General features: G+C 46.6%; 1 protein-coding gene across 1 annotated transcript in view; it reads left to right on the top strand.

Annotated features, from left to right (window-relative positions):
• CCDC187 (coiled-coil domain containing 187) overlaps positions 1–24,793 on the top strand; it is a 296,756-nt gene that overhangs the window by 8,569 nt on the left and 263,394 nt on the right. The gene's annotated exons all lie outside the window — the stretch shown is intronic.

Raw genomic sequence — 24,793 nt, 5'->3', positions numbered from 1 at the left:
AACTGTCTTTGGTCCTGCAAGTGGTCCATTTTGAAAGGAGAGAAAAGGCTAGAGCTTGTGAAAGGCTTGCCATCTTGGTGAATCCAAGTAAACACTGAAACTCATTGTTTAGTATGTGTTAATAGATATGCAGTGTCTTTATCCTAATCCAACACTGCCATTAGGAATAGGTGACACACATTATGCTCCAATAATCTCCAAGTAATTATGAAGGTAATATGGTTTGATGCATCCCCATTAGTGACTGCTGTATAACCCAGGAGTCAAAGTAGTAACTATCCTTAGAGGTTGGTAAAAGGATTATCATAATGCCACCTCTGTGCCACATGCCAGGGTGGGCTTTAGAAATTGTAGTATGTGAGTATATTGATTGTGAAATTGACTAAGGATTATTAAAGTAGCTACGATTCAGGTGGGTGCGATCAAGGGTTTCAACTATATGTATTTGGGGAAAAGATATGGGGTCTTACTCCACAGCAATGGACAAGTATGCTTAATTAACAGTGATCAAGCCTACATGCAGGCAGACAGATCGACAGAAGGAGGCAGTGCAGGGGGTTTAGCGCCTGTTGCTGACATTTGCTTGTAACCTGCAAGTCTCATCTATGAACTCCAGTGGACCCATTTAACTTCTACAATGAACTGCTGTTGTGCAAAATTAACATTTACCATACCAGTTTTCAGAAAATGTAACGAGCATTGCCATTTTGGGACAAAACCAAATTGTTCATATGGTGAGGAGATAGCAGTTAGGTATTACTAGGCCCATCTATTCCTACCCTTTGCTCACAGGCCTTACATGGCCTCTAGCTTTACCACTCTAAAAGTCTTGCCATTAATAGAGTGTTCAAGCAGTTGTAGTAACCATGCACCCCTCCCTGAAACTGACCTCCACTAAAACAAACATCAGTACTGGAATATTAATCAGAACAACCCTACAGCTAGAGTGATGCAGTCCATGGGGCATATTTACAAGAAAGTGGCGAAACCTGTTGTTAAGCCAAGAAGGCTAACGACACGTTTCATCAATTGAGAAATGCAGGGATCCACAATATTTACTAGAATATGGTGCAGCCCTGCATTTCCCCCAGCAATGGTGCAATTTAGCTGCCTAGCGCCAACGCATGCACCCTTGCACCATAGTGCAAGGGTGCCTGCGTTGAGGGAAAAATTGTTTATGTGCACAAAGGTCCCCCCTCCTGCACATAAACAATCTTGAAATGCTGTTTTGCAACTTTTATGTGTGCTGCTTATGTAGCACCCATAGAAGTTGTAAAATTGCATTTTTTAGAAATTATTGTTTATGTGCAGGAAGGGGGACCTTCCTGCACATAAACAATCATTGGTATTTTGCTGTTTCTATGTGTCCTACACATGGAAACAGCAACAAGCATTGGAAATGCAATAGGTCTCGCATTAGGAAAGTTTGAGCAATTGGTATTGTAAATGACACTTTTTTTATTTATGTGTTGGTTTTGAAAATAGCAAAAGCTTTGTCAGTTACAATGTCAATAGTTTTAACTTTCGCAAATGTGACACCTATAGCATTTGTAATGCAATGTTTGTTGTATTTACGTGACTTAGATGTATTGATATTGCAAATAACAATGGCTTTTAATTTTGTAAATAATTAATACTTAAATAAAATTTATTGTAATTTATAATGGAAATAGCTTAAACGTTTGTAAATAACTTTTGTGAAGATTATGTTCAGTGTATTTTATTGTGACGAAAATCCAAGAACATTGCATTTGCACCTACACACACACACAGCCACACACACACACACACACACACACATAGATGTGGTGGTGGTGGATCTGGGGGATATGGTGGTGGTGGATGTGATGGTGGTGGATGTGGTGGTGATGGTGGTGGATGTGGTGGTGATGGTGGTGGATGTGGGGGTGGATGTGGAGGTGGATGTGGGGGTGGATGTGGGGGTGGATGTGGTGGTGGATGTGGTGGTGGAGGTGGTGGTGGAGGTGGTGGTGGATGTGGTAGATGTGGTGGATGTGGTGGTGGATGTGGTGGTGGAGGTGGTGGTGGATGTGGTGGTGGTGGGTGTGGTGGATGTGGTGGTGGATGTGGTGGTGGATGTGGTGGTGGATGTGGTGGTGGATGTGGCGGTGGATGTGGCGGTGGATGTCTTGGTGGATGTGGAGGTGATGGTGGATGTGGTGGTGGATGTGGTGGTGATGGTGGATGTGGTGGTGGATGTGGTGGTGGATGCGGTGGTGGATGCGGTGGTGGATGCGGTGGTGGTGGATGCGGTGGATGTGGTGGTAGATGCGGTGGTGGTGGTGTATGCGGTGGTGGTGGTGGTGGATGGGGTGGTGGTGGTGGTGGATGGGGTGGTGGATGTGGCGGTGGATGTCATGGTGGATGTGGAGGTGATGGTGGATGTGCTGGTGAAGTTTGGATGTGGTGGTGGATGTGGTGGTGGATGCGGTGGTGGATGCGGTGGTGGATGCGGTGGATGTGGTTGTGGTGGATGCGGTGGATGTGGTGGTGGTGGATGTGGTGGATGTGGTGGTGGATGTGGTGGTGATGGTGGATGTGGAGGTGGATGTGGCATGACATTTTTATTATATACAGAGGGGTACTTATTTTGTACCAATCACTGACCGATGTGAATGTAAGGGTTGTAGATGGTGGGTTACGCATGCCTTGTTTTGGAATAGGGAGAGTTACCTGCTTTTTGTGACTGCGAGAATTGAGGTTATAGTGTGCTGGGACGAGGGGCGCTCCTTAATACATTTTGGGTAGTTGTGTGTGTCTGGGTATGCCCTGAACTTTGCTGCCCCTCTGTATCTAGTGCTGCAGGTAACAGCCGCGGGCAGTGGTGACAAGTGCCCGTGTTAGTGAAAATACCAGTGCATCTCTGATATGGAGACCCAAGAAGATGATGGAATTGACTGTTAGTACTGAATTAGAATGGCTGGAGTTCACAAATTTTTAAATACTTGAAAGCAATGACAGGTCAAAAGTAATTAATCCCATTTTGATATAGAGGTGTACACTACGCTACCATAAGCAAACTATGCAATATAAGCTAAAAGAGGGAGTTTTAGGAATCAGGAATCATTTATGATTGAGCAGGGGTACTATATGACATGAAGTCAGTGGGAGTTGGGAGCGCCCCCCTAAGTAAGGGATGATCTTTCAGCCCGCGATTTTAGCCTCCTATGGGTTTAGGTTTTTATCTAAGTGTAGTAGTAGGTTCTGTCAGTCCTCCGCCATGTTGCAGGCTCGCAGAGTTCAGATTCGTAAAGTCCTCTGTGTTGCAGAGAAAAACGATGCAGCGAAAGGAATTGCAGACATCATGTCCAATGGGAGAATGAGACGGGTAAGTTCTTCACTCTTCTAACTCGCAGTATGCATTTCCACTTTGCTTTCTTGTTCTTAAGCACATGCCTGCACAGAAGTCGGTTTTAGTTCAAACGGCTATACACCATACACATTCTCTCCACTGTATTGCCTGTGGCACGTAATCATGACCTTCCTCAAATATAAATTGCACCTTTGAATTATGGGATTAATATCTCAAAGTCTGATTGTGTTCATAAATAGACGACAATTGAGATTCGTCAGGGTTACCAGGTGTTGTTACCTCTGGCTTACTGTTTGTTTACCTCGAGATCTGCCCTTAATACTCATGGCCCTAGTGGTCAAGAAGCAGTGCAGAACAGAAAGTAAACACCATGCCAAGAACCCTGTCTACGTATCGTAATTTGAACTCACTGCGTTCCCATTAGCCTCTGCAATAAATAGGAAACATTTAAGGAGCTACGAGCAATAGAAGTGGCCGTTCTTGTGAGATCATCTTGGCTGAAATAATTTATTCAGTCACTTTGGCTACTTTTAGTATTTTTTTTAATTGACATTCGCATGTACATAGCCAACATTTGATAAACCGAAGATATCTTGCTGTAGGTTCGTAGAATCTTTGCCAATGTGACAGTTCAATGTCATGTTTTGAGCATGCGAGTGCGAAGGACGGAGGGGAGAGAGGGGGGAGGGAGAGAGAGAGAAGAGCAGGCAGAGGGGGAGATGGGGAGAGGGAGAAAGTAGGGCGGCCGGCCGTGAATAATTAGGGGAGGAGAAATCCTTTGCCTCCAAGTCCTTCACAGATATGTACCTTTCTGGCAAAAAACTGGGAAAATCTTTATCAATCTGCAGCTGTGTTTTGTTGTAGTGTCTTTATAGACAGAGCGTCACTGAGGTGCAGCCAGAAGAAGCCAAAACGGGAGGAGAAATGGTGAAGAGGACGAGAGAGTAAACAAGAAAAGTAAAAAAAACAAGGAGAAACACCAGAGACGGCCTGCGGCCGTCAAATTGAAAGTACGAGGAGAAATGCGACACGGCGGGCAGGGGAGGGGGCGGAGCGGGGAGAGCGGCATGAGGGTGTGAAGCAGCAGGGGCCTGAGACGCGGCCGCCTTTGATGTGGTAATGCGAGGCAAGCGGCTGGTGGCATTGTGCACACGCTTTCACATGCACTGCAAGAAATCGCCTGGGAATCGCCTGATCTCGGTAAGCTCTGTTTAAGCCCCTATATATCGAGCTCCCGCTCAATGCGCATGCGCATTGAGATAGGTCGCTCGACCTAAAAACGAGGGTAAATAAAGCATTTCCCCTCGTTACGTCTGTTTAAGACCAGGTATACACTAGTCTTAATTTTGTTACTTCCTCCTATTTACGCTGCTCTTGTAAATAGGGGGCAGCATAAAAACAATGGGTGTTGCGGTGGAACGCCCACCACAACATCCATTACTCACCCCTTTCACGCTAAGTGTGGCATAAAAGGGGGCCTTATTTACAAGGCAGCGTTAAGCCACGTTAAGTGGCTTAAAGTTGCCTTTTAATAAGGCAAAGCTCATATCGCCACCACATCATCAGTATAAGTGACGTGGTGGTGGCGATAGGGGCTTGTAAATATGCCCCTATGTCTCTTATCTCTACAGTCAACACAAATTCATGCTCCAGGCACTCCACAGGATGCTCAGTGTGGCCACCCCGGGTACCCAGCCGACTCCATGTCATTGCCAGCACAATGCTCCATTTCTGGCGTTTCCATTATTTTCTCATCTGTTAGTTAAATTAGAACAACCAAGATTCATCACAATTGCAATTTCCAGAATGCATTAGGTTTTTCAGTGAAGGCACAGGACTGTGGCATGACGTCTTTGGTGACATGGAGTCATGTGGTATCCTTATTTACCTGTCAACATAAAAACTGTGTAATGCAAGTCCTCCCTCAAGAGTAGGACTGTATTTGGCATATATACTATTGGGAGTCATTTAACATTTCTGGCAGACAATCAAACAGAAGACTTAAGAAATAAGGTTACCAAATGACTCTCAGTCATCCAGATTTCCATTCCTAGGCTTTAATTTAGTTGAGAACAAGGTGCATTCTGGTGTTTTAGTCTTGGTTCATATCATCATAATCAGTGGACTATCCCGGTTGAAATGATGTCCCTGGTAACATGGAGTCATCTGGTAACATTTCTAAGAAAAAGGCATCTATTTTCAATTAGAAGGCTAGCTGATGCTCAGGCATTTTCAACACTAAAGGGTAGAATGGAGTGGTGTGGCTCACTGGTTAGAGGCGGCAGACCCGGGAGCAGAAGTCGGCCCGGGACCAGGGTTCAATTCCCGACGCGGCAGGGTTGTGAACCAGGGTCAGCGGACTCAATAATTCTCACCTCGGTGCCTCCTCTAACCAGGGGTCCCACTCGGCAACTCTGGACATTAGCTTGCCTAATCTCCACAACGGCCCCATCAACGCCGGGGATGCCTGGCTCCACCTTTGGGATTCCCAGTAGGGACCATCCCACAGGGAAAGCCAGGCCGGGTTCCCCAGCGGTATACAGCGCCAGGACGCCGGCTGGCAACAGTGCGCTTTACAAGTAATACATTACATTAGAACAGTGATACTGAAAGTATGGCCCTCCTGATCTTTACATGTGGTCCCCTGGTGAAGAGCAGCTCTAACATTAAAAAGTTTACTTAACTCAGCTCTAACGTTGAAAAGATGTTAAATAAGCAGTAAGCATCCATTTCATAGTTAATTGCAGGAGAAAGGAAGTAACTAGTGTGACCTGCAATGCTTAATTTTAGGAAGGCTTTCATTTTTAAAGACATCTTGCAACAAACTTGTCGATATATGATAAAGACTCCGTAACTTCGAAAAGTCTATTTCATTAACATGCAGAACCGTTTCACCTGAGTAAATCAGATGTCAATGAATTGTGAAGTATTTTTTTTAAGGAAACAATCATGCTTCTCCCTATCCTAAAAACAATCACTATAGTGAACTAAGATGCAAGTCAGTTGGTAAGTGCACCATTTGAGTGGCTGGGGTTTCTATTATACATGGACAGTACTATAGTATATTAAATCAAACACAGGAGAAGGTTTTGTACAGAACACTCCCTGAAGTCATGTATTTTGAGGTGCTCTTATACGTGATAATGAATAAAAAGGAGGGAAAGTTAAACAAAGCTTACCTAAGATCACACAATTTGGTAAAATGGGGAAGCCAGGATTGAGCCCAGATTTAAGAGTGCAATTCAATTCAGCTACTAGATGTACATGCTTCACTTCCCCTACACTAAGGGTGGGCGGAATTTGCGTAATCGCGTTACGCAAATCTCTAAAACGATAACAAATTATTCGCGAACACGCAGAAATTCCGCAAACACGCGAAATTGCTAGTCCTCGGTGCTTTTTTACTGTTCGCGATCGCTGTTGCATGCTCATGGGGAAATATCTCGAGAACACTCATTTTGAGAATGCGAACAAGCTAAAAATTTCGCAAAGTCGCGGAATGCAGAATTTTGGGCAATTTTGCGTTCTCCGCAGAACGAGAAATTACCCAAATTACCCAAATTCCGCGAGCGGAACGGAATTTGCCTCCCAGGCCTACCCTACACCCACCCGCTTTACACCCCCGAACTCAGATCACCACCCTCCTGGCATCAGTGCAGCCCTCGGTCATACCACAGAGCAAACTTTTTGCCCCTGGGAAATTGTTGGAAGCACCCATTGGTTAGAAGCACGTGCAGCTCTTACTTAAGGATGTGTTTGTCACATGGTTTAGATGTGTGCAATTTGAGTATTTGCAAAGGGTATGCCTTGCACCAGTGAAACAGAAATTAAAGAACCAGCAAACATTAAGTAATTTTATGAATGCTGGTGCAGGCAGCGGGTCCAGGGTAATTGAAACTCGTTGTATTGGAAGTCCAGTCCACCAAATACCAATGCACCGGAAGAAGGCATCTACATACTTCTAAGCACTTCCATTTATCCCAGCAAACTGAAGACTATTGATAACATCGATACAAAGGATGTCCAAGCAAAAATGTATGATTGTTCGATTTAGTGTCAAGGGCAGAAACTAGAGAACCTATGTTTTCAATCAGGAAACTGAAAATACATGGTTCCTACACATGTATGTACATTCAACAAACTGCAAGGATTCATCATCTAGGCTGGACTTCTTTTTAACTTCACATAATCTCGAAATCAGTAAATATGAACATTTAGCAAATATATTCTCAGATCATGCTCTCATTAAGATGGAAAAAATTCTAGGATAGATAGATGAAGAAGTATCAAGAAGATGGTATTTTAAGAAACTCAATCTAGCAGAGAAGCAATGGTGTGCAGAAATAGAGAAGGAGATAAGTGTCTTTTTAAATATAAACAAGGATTCTGCCCCATTTAACATAGTATGGGATGCTTTTAAGGCTACATTGAGAGGCATAATCACCTCCAAAGAGATACCAAAACAGAAGGCCAAAAGGGAGGAGAGAATGGCATTAGAAACTAGGTTGGCCCATGTGAATCAAGAATATTATAGAAATAGGAATCCAGCGACTAGGCAAGAAGTACTTAATGCTAAAACAAAAATGAGGGAATTTTACTATGAACTAGGGGATATGGCAAGTAGGTTGTACCTTCAGACAAGCTATGAAGAAAGCAAGTATCCGGGGAGATTGCTAGCCTGGCAAGCAAAAGAGAACCAAGTCCGTAACAGAGTTGATTGCATTCAGGATAAAATAACTAAAGCTTGCATGAAGACTACACCATCAAAAGGCGAGGTGTTCCTTAAACATTATAAACACATTTATCAGACATCTCACCAGGTCGCATTAGAAACAATTAATGAATTTTTACAGGAATTGTCAATCCCAACGTTAGGAAGTAACTTTAAATAGCTGTTGCTAACCAAATTTACGAAAGAAGAACTAGATGTGGTTATCAGCTCCCTGCCTAACTGTAAAGCCACTGGGGAGGATGGTATTCCAGCGGAATTTTTTAAAGCATTTTCTACAACACTTTGCCCTGAATTTTCAAGACTTGCCAATTACTTACTACAAGGGGGGGACCCGCCAGCATCATTTCGCACTGCAGTGGTGGTCAGTATTTTGAAAAAAGATAAAGATAGTGAAAACATGAATTCTTATAGGCCAATAAGCCTCTTAAATACTGACTATAAAATTTTCACTAAACTGCTTGCCAAACGATTAAATAAGATGGTAGGCTCACTTATTGGGACAGATCTGTGCGGTTTTGTAGCAGGGAGACATCTTTATACTAGTACCATTTATGTATTGGAAGCTTTGTTTTTTTATGTTAATAAGGTTGAGGCACAGATCTGGTTTTTAGATGCCGAAAAAGCATTTGATCTTGTCTCATGGAATGTCTTTGCGATTTTGGAAAGGTTTGGTTTCCCAAATGAATTTGTATTTTTATTATGGCAACTTTATATGAATTCCCAGGCGCAAATTTTAATCAACTCACTAAATGTGGGGACATGCCAAATAAACAGAGGCACTCGGCAAGGCTGTCCCCTCTCCCTGACTTTATTTGCTCTATTTATTGAACCATTGGCAATCGCTATTAGGGAAAAAGAGCCCATACGGTTCTGGTTGGAGGAATGACGAACATAAAACTCTATGCTGATGATATTGTTCTCTTTCTGGACTGAAAGATAGTCACTCAGACAGAAGTTAGGAGAGTCTTTGCGGACTTTAAAAAAATAGGTGGGTATAAAATCAATAAGACCAAAACAAAAATCATATTATGCAACTGTATTGTGAACTCTCTTCTATCAGAATTCAGACAGATACATAACACCCGCCCAAAGAGCTATTTAGGGATTTATGTAACAGAGAAAGTAGAAGATATTTATTCCCTAAATTATATTCCATTGCTGAAAAAGGTGAGCTTGCAGTTAGCACGATGGAATCAGCTCCCGGTATCAATAATGGGACGTTTTGCATTAATTCTAATGTCTATCCTTCCACTTTTTAATTTTCTTTTTAGTACAGCTCCCTGTGCAATACAGACTGCTTCTTTTAACGCCTTGGCTGCGGGGCAAATTCCCCTAGAGTGCTGGGGGGAAGAGGGGGGCGCGCACAGTGCCCCGGGGCTCATGACGAGTTCAGCTCATCATGTGCCACTGTGCTCGTGTGCTCATCATGACCACACCCGTTTCCATGGAACGCTCAGCACAGCAGGGGTATTAGCCCAGCGTGTGAGCTTTCCAACTGTCATGATGAGCTCAGCTCGTCATGAGGACTGAGCACCAAGGCTCATGACGAGCTGACCTCATCATGAGCACTCAAGGGGTTAAGCAGATGTTTTCCTCTTTCCTATGGGCAAATAAGGTACCAAGATTGGCACTCAGCACTTTCAACTATCTGGTTGCAGAAGGAGGATTATCTCTCCCGCATATTAGAAACTATTATTACATGACATTTGCAGATCACAGTTTTAGATATTTTTTTTAGATGCTCAAGAAGCAGATAATTGTTCTATGAAAAAGATTTTAAGGGAATAAAACATCATCGACCCTACAAGAGTGACCAGGTACCCTAAGAAAGTCCGTTATAAGACCTTACAATGGCTACTTAAACAAAAATCCCAGCTTCTGGCACACCTCGATATTTTAAGAATTAATAACTCAACCAGGCTTGTGAATATGTATACAGGGGAAATAGGTATCTCGGAGAACAATATAATGAGATTATGGGAAGAAAATGGTTATGAAAAGATCCAGGATTTTATTAAGGGGAATTGTTGGAAAACATGGGAGGAGATTGAAACAGGGATTCAACATTCCAATACAATTTTGAAGTGGTATTTTATTAGATTAAAATCTGTATTGTAAAAACTGGATATGAAAAAACTGCGTTATAAAACTAGCATTAGAGGAACCCTTAACTGGCCCTTACAACGGAAGATCAGTAACTGGATTAAAAACTTTAATGAGAACAAATCTCTTTTATTATACGAAAAGATTAGGGACTGATGGAAGAAAAGGGAAGACATACAGATTCTTAAACCAACCTGGAACAAGTTAAATACATTTAATGCAGTTATATTCTGAGGGGCAAATTTCAAATGTATGCAATACTATTCAAAATGGTTGATTTATAGAACATCAGTCAGTCGTGTCTTAAATGTGGCAAGAGTAGTGGTCTATTGCTATCTCGTAATTTCTGCGTGACCCCAACGCAGTGCCGGCTATAATCATCATTTACTACCCTTAGAACCCCGTGCTTCTATGAAGCTGAATGAAGCAGTTGAATACCTGTTTTAACTGTTTACTGGGATTCTCTTTCTCTGGCGTCTTCTTCAATTTCTCCGGGCGGTAGCCTGACTTGATGGTGCTATTTGAGTAGATTATCCTTCCGGCTTTGCGTGTGTTCGCGCATGCTCGGAATCTGCCTTCTATGGTGCCTGGCTTTCGTTCTGACTATGTTGTAGTATAGCGGCGTACATCTGCCTGACTTCTGTCTCGTTCTTCGATACCTTATCAATCCCACCTTTATTGTAGGGGTACATAAAATCATCTAATATATTTATTGTACTGGATATATTTTACTATATTGTATTTATATTCCATTAACGTAACTGGGTGCTTGTTGTTTTAAGCATGCAGCCTTCATATCTAAGTGGCCCACGTGTGTCAGTATCTACTCAAAATGAAAGGTATATTTAGCATGTGTGCCCAGATGGTGGCTTTTGGTGATCAGGACTTAGGCGTTAGTCCTAATTAGCATTGGATTTGCCTATCTTGGATCTATGGTTTCATATTGGAGAATATGTGCATATTTTGGGAGCAACAACCTCAATACAATGAATGCAACAGAACATGTTTATTTACTGAAAATTCATAGTTTTAAAAGAACCGAGCAGTGATGTTGCCTCCCATTTGGTTGTCTATAACTTCGTTGTATGGGTGGAGGTGCCTCCATGTTTCAGTCTCTTGGGGTTCTTCAATCTGAACTTCGTTTAACTGTACATGTGTCTCCTAAGGCTTAACTAAAATGTGTCACACTTGTTTGTTTATAAAAAGCATTTGATTTTAAAGGGGCCGGGCAGTGATGGAGGTTCCCATTTTGTTATCTGTAACTTAGATGTCTGAATATTTCAGTCTCTTGTAGTTATCAAATCTGAACTGCATTTAACTGTTCATGTATCTCCTGAGGTTCAACCGCAATGTGTCATCTCTTTTAATTCATTTAAGCCATTTTCAATTGTACCCAGGTACATAATTGTTTTAGCTTCCACTCTTAAGAGCCTGCTGTTGATGTTCATGTCTTTAATATGCCTGAGAACTGTCCAACTTATGTCATTTGGGCCGTGGCCATTCTCAATGCAGTGAGCTACCATAGGTGCATTGGGGGTTTTCCATCCTATCTTGGAACAATGTTGTGTAATTCTTTTCGTGACTGCTTGTGTCGTCTTTCCGATGTATGCTTTTTGGCATGGACAAAGTACACAGTAAATTACGTTGTGAGTATTACAGTTTGTGAATTCTTTATGCTTGATATATTTATTGCCATATCTGAATTCCGTGCCTTCTATTGTGCTCTCACATGATATGCAATTTCCACATTTCTTGTGCCCTTGTATTGGTGGAAGTTATAACATTGTTCTTAAGGAGTTTGGTTCCACTTTGATGGTCGTGTTTGCTCGTACTACCTTGTCTCTAATACTTTTATTTTTTCTTAACGCAAATATTGGTACTTGTGAGAGTGGTTGGAGGCCTTTTACTGTGTTCCAATTTGTTCTCATGATTTTTTTCACCTCATTCGATAGGCCCGAAAACGTTGTAACACAGACTAATGGCTTGCTTCTTTCTTTTATTCTTGGTTCCAGGAGTGACTCCCTTGGAGTGTACCAAGCCCTCTTCATAGAGCGTTTGAGTAGCTTTCTCGGGTAGTTTCTCTCCACTAGTTTATTCAGTAGGATGCCTGCATTCCAAAAATAGTCCTCCTTTTTTGTACGGTAACATCTTATCCTTAAGAACTGACTTAAGGGCAAATTTTTACAGAGATTTCTTTGATGGAAACTCGTGAAGTCTAGAAATGTGTTTCTATCTGTGTCTTTTGTGTGTACTGTGGTATATAGAAGGCCTTCGTCATGTTTGATCCATAGATCTAAAAAATTCATCTTGATCTTACTCGAATTCACCGTGAATTTAATGTCCAAACTTCTGTTGTTTATCCAATTGAAAAAGCTGTCCAACTCCTCTGAGGTCCCTCTCCACAGCATAAAAACATCATCGATATATTGATGCCATGTTTTAATATGCCCTTCAAACAAATTGTTTTGATAGATCCATTTGTCTTCAAATAGCGCCATAAACATATTGGCCATATCTGGGGCAAAAGGACAACCCATAGCAATACCTTTAATTGTAGGTACTACTTGCTGTTTAAGGTGAAATGTTTTTATTTAAAGCAGATCTCAGTCAAGTCTAGTATGAAATCTGTTGGCACATTATGCGGTCTCACCCTCTTTTCAAGAAAAAACTGCATAGCTTCTAGGCCTGCTTCTTGGGGGATGTTTGAGTAGAGGCTGACGATGTCCAGTGTGACCAATAGTTCGTGTTCTTCTTCGAATGGTAAGCCTTCTAGCAGTGTACTTGCTTGCATTGTATCCTGTAGAAAGCTCAAAGTTCCACACACCAGAGGTTTCAAGAATGTGTTCACATATTTAACGGGTCTTTCTAGAATGAAGTTGACTCCCGAAATAATTGGTCTACCTGGTGGATTAGTGGGATCTTTGTGAATTTTAGGTAATATATACATTAATGTTTGTTGGAAGGGCGATCCCAGAGGCCAGGTTATGTCTACCCGACTCCTCCGTGACCCGCCTCTCCCGCCAATAATGCCGAGCCTTAACGAGAGATCCCCGCCGGGGGAGACCTCAAGTATTGAATCGTACACACGAGGACCACACCACACTTATGAACAGACACCACACCGTGGGTTTTCGATATCAACTTCTTCATAATCACATAAAAAGAATCGAGGGATCGCAAAAAGTCTCAAGGCTTCAGGGAGGGGGTAGCGGGACAGTCTCAGTCTCATAGGCCAGTACGTAGCGTACCCTGCGCACAGCTCTCAATCCTCGAGCCGGGGGGTTACAGAAGGTGGTAGTCGCACTGGTGATCCTACTCACTTGAGGATGACTCAACTCAGACTAGAGAGCTCCTCGAGCCCTGACGAAGTCAGCAGGCCGGAGGTGCCATCGAAACTCCTTGTCTCTTCTCACTAGGGTAGCCCTCACCCTCCCAACGGGGGCTGGCGCGTCTGGAGCCTAAGCTGCGCTGGGGCTGGGGTCATGCTAGGCCCACGGAGTCAGAGATCTCGGGAAGGGAAAATGGCTGCCGGTGGGCCTATGGGGCCTGGTGGGTTTGGGGCGCGCGGGCTGGGAAGGTGGCCAGGGACAAGCCGATGCGGGCCGTGGGCGTTTGGTCGGACATGGGCAGGGTAGCTAGGGGTTTCTAAGTACGGAGCTGGGCTAACGGGGAGCTGAGTAGCGGGGGGAACCACGCCACAAGGCCAGGTCCAACACGCGTCCCCCCCAGCTGAAGGCGGAGAGAAATACCCATCCCCTTGGGGGTTCTCTTCACTGAGGCGGAAGAATCGGGACAGGCCGTCGGCGTTGGCGTGGTCAACACCCGGCCGGTGTTCAACAGTGAAATCCATCCCCTGGAGGGAGATGGACCATCGCAGCAATTTGGGATTCTCCCCTCTCATTTGCATTAGCCACCGGAGGGGTCGGTGGTCGGTTTGGACCCAGAAGTGAGTACCGAACAGGTAGGGCCTCAGCTTCTTCAGGGCCCAAACCACCCCGAAGGCCTCCCGTTCGATGGTGCGCCACCTTTGCTCTCGAGGGAGTAACCTCCGGCTAATGAAGGCCACTGGCTGATCCAGGTCTTTTTCGTTCATCTGGGACAGGACGGCCCCGATGCCATGCTCGGATGCGTCCGTTTGGACGACGAACTCTTTGGAGTAGTCAGGGGCCTGCAACACAGGGGCAGTACACATGGCGTGTTTCAGTGCTTCGAACGCCTCTTGGCAGGCGGGGGTCCAGCTAACTTTCTTTGGCTGGTTTTTGGAGGTCAATTCCGTGAGGGGCACTACGATGCTGCCATACCCCTTTATGAATCTTCGGTAGTACCCCGTGAGCCCTAGGAACGCCTGCACCTCCGTTTGGGTGGAGGGGGCCTCCCAGGCTACGATCGCATCGATCTTAGGTTGGAGGGGTGCTACGAGGCCACTGCCGACCTGGTGCCCCAGGTAGACCACGGACCCTTGTCCGATTTGACATTTGCTGGCTTTGATGGTGAGAACCGCCCTCTGTAGGGCTAACAAAACCTCCCGGAGGTGGAGGAGATGTTCGGTCCAGTGGGAGCTGAATACCGCAATATCGTCCAGATAGGCGGCACTGAATTCTTCCAACCCGGCCAGTACCTGGTTCACCAGTCTCTGGAAGGTGGCGGGGGCGTTTTTCATTCTGATGGGCATCACCCGGAAATGGTAGTGACCATCCGGGGTGGAAAAGGCGGATCTCTCTCGGGCGATCTGCCAGTATCCACTGGTCAGGTCGAAAGTGCTGAGGTACCGAGCAGACCCTAGGCGGTCAATGAGCTTGTCTGCCCAGGGAATGAGGTGAGCGTCGGTTCTGGTGACGGCGTTGAGCCCTCGGTAGTCCACACAGAACCTCAGCTCAGAGACAGCGCCAGGGACCGCGGCCTTGGGAACCAGCACCACGGGGCTGGCCCATGGGCTGTCGGAGGCTTCGCCCACTCCCAGGGCTAGCATCTTGGATACTTCGGCCTTGATGCAGGCTCGCACTCGGTCGGGAACGCGGTAGGCCCTGTGCCGTACCGGAGGGCTGTCCCCAGTGTCCACATCGTGGACGCACCAACTGGTGACTCCAGGGACGAGGGAGAAAAGGTCAGAGAACTGTCCCAATAACTGGCGACAGTCTTCGCGCTGCTCAGGGGTAAGGGAGGGGGCGAGACTCACTCCCTCTACGGAGCCTTCTTTTTCCTTCGTACACAGGAGACCGGGGAGGGGATCCGTCTCTTCTTCTGCTCCGTCATCGGTGGCGAGGAGTAAACTCAACTCGGACTGCACGAAATGGGGTTTTAGGCGGTTCACATGAAGAACTCGCAAGGGGTTCCTCGGGGACTGTACATCGATGAGGTAGGTAACCTGGCTCTTTCGTTCCACCACTTTGAAGGGACCTGTCCACTTGTTCTGCAGGGCACAGGGTTCCACAGGGGCCATCACCCAGACCTGCTGTACGGGCTGAAACTCGACCAGAGTGGCATTCTGGTCATACCACCTTTTCATCTCTTCTTGGCTGGCCTCGAGGTTTGCCTCAGGCAGCTCTCGGAACTTCCGAATCTGGTTTCGAAGAGCCAGAATGTATCGAAACACATCTGGGGGGGGGGGGGCTCCAAGGACGTCGTCTCCCACCCTTCCTTGACCAGGCTGAGAGGTCCTCGGACGGGGTGCCCATAGAGCAGCTCAAAGGGGCTTAACCCCAGGGACTTCTGAGGGACTTCGCGGTACGCGTACAGGAGGCAGGGGAGGAGGACGTCCCACTTGCGCCTCAGAGATTCCTCGAGACCCATGATCATCCCCTTGAGGGTGTGGTTGAACCGCTCGACCAGGCCGTTACCTTGGGGGTGGTATGGGGTGGTGAACTTGTACGTCACCCCGCACTGTTGCCAGAGAGACTTCATATACCTCGAGATGAAGTTTGTTCCCCTGTCGCTCACTACTTCTCGCAGGAATCCCACCCTGGAGAAGATCCCCATGAGGACCCGCCCCACTACGGGGGCCGTCACCGTTCGGAGGGGGATGGCCTCGGGATATCGGGTGGCGTGGTCCACCAGGACCAGAATGAACCGGTGTCCTCAGGATGTTCCGGGATCAAGAGGCCCCACGATATCGATTCCCACCCGCTCAAAGGGGGTACTGACCACGGGGAAGGGTTGGAGGGGGGCCTTGCACCTTCCTCCGCTCTTTCCGCTGGCCTGACACGTGGGACAGGATCTGCAGTGGGCCTCCACATCAGCGCGCATGTGAGGCCAGTAGAAACGGGTCACCAAAAGGTGGTACGTTTTGTCTTGACCCAAGTGTCCCGCCAAGGGCACATCGTGGGCCAGGTTCAGTAGAAAGCCGCGGAAACGTAGGGGTACCACCAGCACTCGGGCTGACACTAGTTCGGCGGACTTTTGCTCACTATATAACAGGCCATTTTCCCAATAGACGTGGTGGGAGCCGGACTGGTCACCAGCGGCCTGGGCCGCGGCCTGCTGCCGCGGCCCCACTAGAGAGGGACATGAAGTCTGCTCCGGGCAGAACTCCTCTCGGGAGGGTCTCCCCTCCTGGCGCCACTGGGCCAACTCGGGGAGATCGTCCGTGCTCGGGGCTGGCTCACCAGCGTGGTCCAGGGGACCTGGGTCGGGGTCGCTGCTTTCGCCGGGAAAGAGGTCAAGGCCTTCTGTCTGCCCGCTGCCCTCCAGCTCGGCGGAGACGGAGCGAGGGTTTTCGGGTACCACCTCCTCGGGGGCGGACGCCCGGGCCGTCATGGAGCGGGTGGTTATGCAGGCCCACTCGGGTAGGCCCACCATCTCGAGGTGAGTCTTGTGCTCTACTTGCTTCCAGGGGGAGCGCTCTAGATCATTACCGAGGAGACAGTCCACGGGCATGTCGGTGCAGACTGCTACTCGCAACTCTCCGGAGACGCCCTCCCACTCAAATGGGACCTAAGCTATTCTACAGGTGCGGATGGAGTTGTCAGCGGAGATCACTCTGCAGGAGGCATGGGGTACTATCTGGTCCGGAGTGACTAGGTGCTCCTTCACAGCAGTGATACTGGCCCCGGTATCTCGGAGCGCTCCTATGCGGTGCCCGTTGACCGTCACCTGCTGCCGGTATTTCTCTGTGTTATCGGGCAGGAAGGTTCCGGGGACCATTTCTCTATCCCCCAAGGAAACTAAGGTCATGGCTGCTGGTTCCCACCCCTCGGGGTCCTCTATCTCTTCTTCTTCTAGGGCTACGTTGGCGAGGTGGCGCGCAGGGGGACTTGCAGCAGGGGTTTTCATGAGCAGGGGGCAGCTGGGGTCATTGGCATAGTGCCCTTTTTGATTACATCTGTAGCAGGCTGTGCTTATTCTGGGTCCTGGTCTAATGGGAGGGCATCCGGCCCTTGCGCGTCTGGCGGGGGGGGGGTCCCTGGCTGGTTTCTAGGGGGGCTGCGGGGAGGCCCCACCTGGGAACTCCTCTGTCTACTCTGATTCCCCGCGCCCCTCTGACGTGGAGATCCTTGCTCGTTTCGGTTATAGTCTCCCACGGGACCTCGTGGGACTCTGGTGTTCACCCATCGATCAGCCTCGACAGCCAACTTCCGGGGGTCGGCCAACTTGCTATCCAGAAGGTGCCTTCTCAGTTCCACAAAGCAATTGTTGGATAGATGCTCGTAGGCGATGAGGTCTACAAGTCCTTCGAAGGTGGTCACCTTGCTGCCCTTGATCCACCCTTCCAAGGCCCGGCTGTAGAAATTCACATATTCTACCCATGTGGTGCCGGGGATCTTTTTGCAGTCTCTAAATCTCTGTCGGTACATCTCCGGAGTGAGCCCATATCGAGCCATGAGTCCGTCCTTCATATGGGTGTAGGAGTTCATGACGGCGGAGGGCAGATCCAGCAGGGTGTCTCTTCCCTTACTGAGGAAGCGGCCCCATAATCCGGCCCCCCAATCCTTCTCAGGTACTCGGTGGGCGGTCATGGCAACCTCGTACGCTTTGAACCACTGCTGTATGTTGTCATTTTTATAATATTCTTTCACGACGTCCTTGGGAATGTGTACTTTTAGTTCGACCGGGGGACCAGGGTCTCTGTTCCCCAGGGGTCGGGTTTCCTCGTTCCGGGCTTTAATTTCAAGTTCTTTCAAGCTGCGCTCGTGTTCGAGTTGGAGTTTCTTCCCTTCGTGCTCCCGCTGGAGCTTCTTCTCTTCCAATTCTCCTTGCAGCCGTAATTGCTCTACGGCTAGTTTCTTCTCCGCCAGCTTTATTTCTCCTTTAATTTTAAGTCGGGCCAGTTCTAGCTCGTGGTTTCGGTTGCGCTCCCGGTCTGCCATTTCTTCTATCGACAGACCTCTCTCCGTGCTGGCATTCTGTGGTAGGGCGTTAGATCCCTCTTCCCTCGGGCCGTCAGTTTCGGTCGGCGACTCCTCCTCTCCACCATTTCTTTCTGTCGTGGGGAGGGGGGCCCCGGCTTCTACCCAGGCCGTCAGGGCTTTCTGGAAGTCGTCTTTGGTGCTCAATCCAGTGGTAGCGTAGTTAAGTGTTTTTTTTATCTCACAATTCTATTTTTCTTGTACATGTACATTGCAATACATTTGAGTTGCAGCTGCAGAAACTACATGGGTCAAGTTTTTACCTCAAACGCCTGCACCCTATTTTTAAATGCAATATACGGTTATCATGCCATGATAATCAACCACAAGTGTTTTGTAAATATCACCATAATATCAGAAAATATTAACTGTTATCCATTTTATAAATTACTTTTTTTAGATTAGGAAAAGGGTATTTCAAACTACACCCCTTGTTACAGCTGCACGTAGCAGTGCGCTGCTGTATTTTCCAGCCTTATCATTTTTGAGAATCCAGACACAAGGATAAGTGGTCGAAGTGGGGGCTATCGAAAGGGCATGATATGCTCTTACTTTTTTAATAACAAGCATTTACAATGCAATAGGTCTCGCTTTTACGTGAGTTTGAGCTATTGGCATTGTAAATGACAATGGCTTTTATTTATGTTTTTGTGTTTAAAACATAAATAAAAGGCATTGTCATTTGCAATGCTAATAGCTTAAACTGTCACAAAAGCGAGACCTATTGCATTGCAGATGCTTGTTTTTTTTGCAGTTTTATATTTAGTAGCCAAAAGCATTTTGTATTGAAAGCCTTACAGTTTCACCCATCACATTTAAAGCATGGGAAGGATGTTGTAAGTACTATATGAATGCAATTAATCTACAGTTCAGTACCATACATGTGCCTATTAGTCTCTGCGGACAGTGATGTTAAGAAACAATCCTGGGTTGTCACCTAACGCATATGACCCTCTCCTATCCTTCTCGGTCTTTGAGTTAAGCTATCAAAGGCCTTACCTGTCCCTCGGAGGTCCTGGGATGTGGTCGAACTTCATGTGGATGTATTTCACATAACAGCAGTACAGCAGGAAGGTGAGGGCTGCAACAGACAACACAACAAGCAAGAGCCAGGAGAAAAAGCCCAGCAGATCCATTTCTGCGTTCAAGGTGGCCGTAATGTGTTTCTTCCATATGTCGAGTGAGTGGCGATCTCTAGAAATACTCACTGAGTAAACTTTACGTTCTCGCTGAACCTCTTTCACTCACCCTGGGTGCTCCGAGCGCCCTGATATCTTTTGCTTCCTCGAACTTCCTGCAAATCCTATTCCATGCGTGCTTAAAGTGATAGCACAAGCTAAATTCGAAAGCACTTTCCTAATTTAAAAAATGTTAAAAACACTGTTTGCAGCTGTAATTTCTCCTTACCACATACAATTATAATAGATGTTCTATAACACGTATTTTCAGTAGATGTTCTATTCTGTTTTCCAATAACTAATGCAAGCTTTTGCAATGCTCAAATAAAATAAGGCATGGTACGTTGCTTTTACAAGTACAACGGCGGCATGCTCTATTAGACGTGCTGCCTGGCACCTTAATCTGTTGCCGTGTTTTTCTTACGATTAGAATCATGAATGGCTCAGAGATAGGGCGCATCACTATGTTACAAAAAATCATTACAAATAGAGAAGTCTAGTTTTCAAATAGTCGTTATTTAGAGAATTTCTAACCCTGGCTTTTAATCCAAAAATTTGAGCTTTCTGTCTTGTTCCACCTATATAATTTCCCCATCTAAATAATTTGAATGGTCCACATAAATGTAATAGGAAGCCAAATATAACCCAACAAGCACTTCAAAATAGTTATTTGATCCAAAAAGAAAAATGTCTACGTTGTTTAATGTTAAAAATTGCCCAAATAAAGAACCCTTTTTCGTCAAAAAATGAAACTGGAGAATGGTGCCATTTCAACTGCAGGCAGTATTTTATTTTCTTCATCAAATCTTTTATTTCTCCACCCAGTTACCAAAGCAGCGCTCACAAACATGGAATGCAAAGCCATAAATATGAAGTGCACAAACCAAAGCCAGGCCTCGAGAGAAACGAAAGGGCTTTCCTACAGCAAACAAGCAGCATACTGTACATGCTTTCAATTTTATTACAGTATAAAAAGAAACACGTGGCCAGTTTTCACAGTGACAGAATCATTATTTAATTACATTTCTGGAACTTAAAGGCTGCACCAACTGAATGAAATTGGACTTAAAAGACGATAAACTGTTGATACTATCTGTCAGTGTGGCACTACCTAATAGAGCTTAATAAACACGTATGACGATTATGTGACCAAACACAGCTCTGTTTGAAGGCTTTGGGGAATTTACCAAACTGTTGTACCCGATCTGTCACTGATAACACGTGCATTTTCAATTATGTATTCCTCTGAGGTAAACACTGTGATTCATGTTTTGGGCTACAGACTCAGTTGTTCACAGTAAATAAAACAAGTCACAAATTAAGAAATTTACTGCCGCAGCCCGGCTTGGACAGGAAGCCAGGCAACCTGTGTTGGGACGAGCGCGAGGCCACAAAAAGACAGGAAGCAGACGGGAGCTTACCCCGTGCTCCTGTGCCCGTGAAGCCAGCCGGAAGTCAGCGTGTGAGCTAGCGGGGCTCCCGTGCTTGTGGAGAGCCCCGCCTGCTGCCGAGATTGACCCGCTGCCGAGGGAGAGAGGGACACGCGGAAAGAGCCCGGTGAGTGGGTGGGGGGAGATGTGTGTCTATGCGCGTGTGGCTGTGTGTGTGTGTGTGTGTGCGTGTGTGTCTGTGTGTACGAGTGTGTCTGCGCACGTGTGTCTGTGTGTGCTTGTGTCTGTCTGTGTGTGTGCACGTGTGTCTGTGTGTGTGTGTGTGTGTGTATGCGTGCACGCGTCTTGATCCATTGTGCCTGTGAACAGCATGCCGGAATCGGAGCGCGTGTTCACGCGTGCAACCTGATCCGATTCCGGCATGCTGCGCTTGCCCGTCTCCTGGGAAGCAGAGCCGCTGACTATAGGTCTCGCGGCGAGACAGCGCTTCGCGCTTTAATCGCCAGGGCGAGACCTAAAAAGGAAAGCAGTTCCCCTGCTTTCTGTTAAAAGACAACTGTCCCAGGACTGTTAATTCCGAGAGCTGAAATGCTTCATCTGAAGTGTAAGGCAGGGAGTCACCTGAGCTGTGAAACCGAAGGCGAACAGACAGGTTAACAGACCTTCTTACCAGGGTGCCTGCTTACCTGAAAGAAATGTAAATGTGCACAATGGGTCTATCTTCAAGTGTACAGGGTGCTCTGAAGCTGGTTTTGGCTTTAATTAAAGGAATCAGTTGACGCTTCCTGATGAGACAGATCAAGGTTCTGATAACGAGTTTGGCAGTGTGGCAGCGGGACACCACGCCAGTGCCCCACTCCCACACCGCCAAACTTGACCGTAGACTGCCTGTAGCTTTCTCCTGGTCTAGCAGGCGGTGCTTTGGCGGTCCCAGGTGGTGAGCCTTAGAAAGGCACCTCAATGAGAGCACCAAAGCCTGGTGCTGCACGGCATGGACTGGTGCAGTCTATACCATGGAGGAACTGGGGTGCATGGACACAGAGGGGCGAACCATGTGCCCCCTGGCACGCACCCCATGGCCCTGCGGCAACATGGGGACCTGTAAAGCCCCCTTTGTTTCCTCACTACCACAGTTTTCATGGCGGGCTCACCGCCATGAAAACTGTGGCAGTGAGGAAACTCGAAATATGCTTGGCGCTGCTGCAGTGGGACCACCAGCATATTGCGGCCCTAACACCGCTGTTAAGGGATACCAGATCCCTGGTGGTAACAGCGGTTCCATGGCGGTTTGACCGCCCAACTCGCAATATGGTTTGGCAGTCTATCGGACCGCCAAACTCAGCACCAGGCCCTCATTCTTTTTGATGTATATTGAAAAGCGGATACTAGCTAAGCTGTAATCTGTGTGCTTTTTAAAGGGCCGTAAAATAGGCCTCCGCTCTGAAGGGGGGGGGGGGGCTGTGTTTCATAACTATTCTCCTCTGCTCCAGTCAGGATTTAAATCAGTGGCTGTCTGTTTACAAACACAGACCTCTGAAGTGCATCAACTAATAGAGGTTTCATAAAGTACGATGGTGCATTTCCCACCGATAAACTTAACTTGTATTTATTTTACATTTAAACCGTTTGTTATTTTATATGTACATACCTGAAGATGAAAGACCAGAAAAAGCTACAGAATATTTTATTTAGACACGCCTTTGACCCCGCCCCCACTGTGCACAGCATCGCAGTTCCTTTGCTTTTTTTAATGCACTTTGACTGCTGAAAAGGATAGTATAACATCCACAGTCCTGTCCAATCCAGTTTGAAACCTTTGATGAAAGAATAATTTTAATCCTAAAGCTATGTATGATGTATTTTCACCCTTTAATGATAGCTATGGTATCACAGCACCTCTGAATTTTAACCCCTCCCCTGCTGATGACGGAACCGCTCCGTCATCAGCTGCGGTGGCGCTGTGCTGATGACGGAGCGGTTCCGTCATGGCCTGCCCGACGCTCCTGCGCGGTGCGAATTCCGCGCCTGCGCTGAGCGTTCTATTGATCGGGTGAGGCCATGACGGAATCGCTCCGTCATAAGCACAGCGCAACCGATGCTGGTGACAGAGCGGTTCCGTCACCATCATGCGCCCGCCGTATTCCCGCCCGCCCCCATCGCACTGCGGCAGAATAGCCGCCGCAGTGAAGGAGTTAAATGTATGTACTTTAGCCACACCCTGTTGCCAAAACACCCATGCACATGGTAATCTATGGGCAGGGCTGTGCAGAGTGTACCGTGCAGCTGGAAGCTGCTATGCTCGACCTGTGGCAGTGCCCGTTTGGTAGTGGGCATGGCTTGCACTGATTCTGTGTCCCAGCACCCCAACTCCTTGCTCAAAGTGGGCACTTGACAGGGCCAATCAATTAGACCGATTACTAAAATATGTACATTTTACCTTTTGAGAAATGTCAAAATTGTGCCAATGCTGCTGGTATCTGAAACAGTAACTCTCCTCAAAACCCTTTGTTCATGTATGCCTACTCATCCATGCATCTTCTTGGCCCACCCATGCTTGTTCAGATCCCTCTCTGAGCCAACCTGCAGGAGCTGGGATTTCCATGACACAATAATCTTCAACAGAGTTGGGCGAGCCACTGAAAGTTCATTCCAGACTCGAGCCTGAAGCCTGGCTCTGGCTTAGCTAGAGGTCCCTTTGGAACCAAGAGCCCATACCGAGCCGAGCTTTCATTCAGCTTCTGCCTTTCACATTATCTCTTCTCTCATGCACAGACGTAATCACAAATGACTAGCATTTAACAAATAGACAAATAGATGCCCATTTAGTGGATGAGTTGTGCGGAGTTAAACCAGAAAAGTTGGATTAATTGTGAACAAAACTGTGTGATCTTAGGCAAATATTTTATTTCTCTGATCCTTCTTCATCATCGCACATCAAAGCATCTTTAAATAGGCGAGGTCAGTGTACCAGCTGCACAGAAACCTGTTGTGTTTGATTTAATAGACTACATTGTTTCTCTAGAAGAAAAAAAACCTGGGCCGCATGGATGGTTCATATGACAATCGTCTTGCCTCTTAATTCCCTAATGGCGCTGTGGCCAGGGCGGGCAGGAATGGTTCTATGTTCATAAACTATACATTGTATTAGGTACATCTCAAATCTATAATGGGACATTTCAATATCAAAGCTCCCACACCTTAAAGAAATTGACTTTTATGAAGTTTATTATATTTCACGTGATGCCGGCTTTTTGTATGATTTATGTTTATTTATTTATTTATTTATTTATTTATTTATTTATTTTATTTTTAGAGTTTTCTATAGCGCGAACTTGAACCGATTAGGTTATCAGAGCGCTTTACATAGCACCAGTTCCGTTACATGTTATCACAGTAGTTTACATAGAATCAGTTACGTTGCACATTTCAGGATCTTGAACCTATTAGGTTATCAAAGCGCTTTACATAAGACAGCATTCGATGTCCAGTGCCCTCCTCCGCCGTATAGCGGGGGACCACTTCCAGCTCGTGCGCGGGCTGTAAGAGCCGAGGCAGACCCTTGACTCGGCTCTGGCTCCGCTCGACTGTTCTTTTGTGGCCCACCCACCTCTATTTGTGGGCCTTGTCATGCTCAGTGTCAGCTAGGATTGAGTCGAGCCAGCCCTGCAGGTCCTGGCACGCAAGTTGCTGTTCACGCATGGGCTGCTGACCAA

This window comes from Lissotriton vulgaris, chromosome 5 (genome assembly GCF_964263255.1).
Source record: "Lissotriton vulgaris chromosome 5, aLisVul1.2, whole genome shotgun sequence".
Lineage (NCBI taxonomy): Eukaryota > Metazoa > Chordata > Amphibia > Caudata > Salamandridae > Lissotriton > Lissotriton vulgaris.
This window is presented reverse-complemented; position numbering and strand designations above follow the sequence as displayed.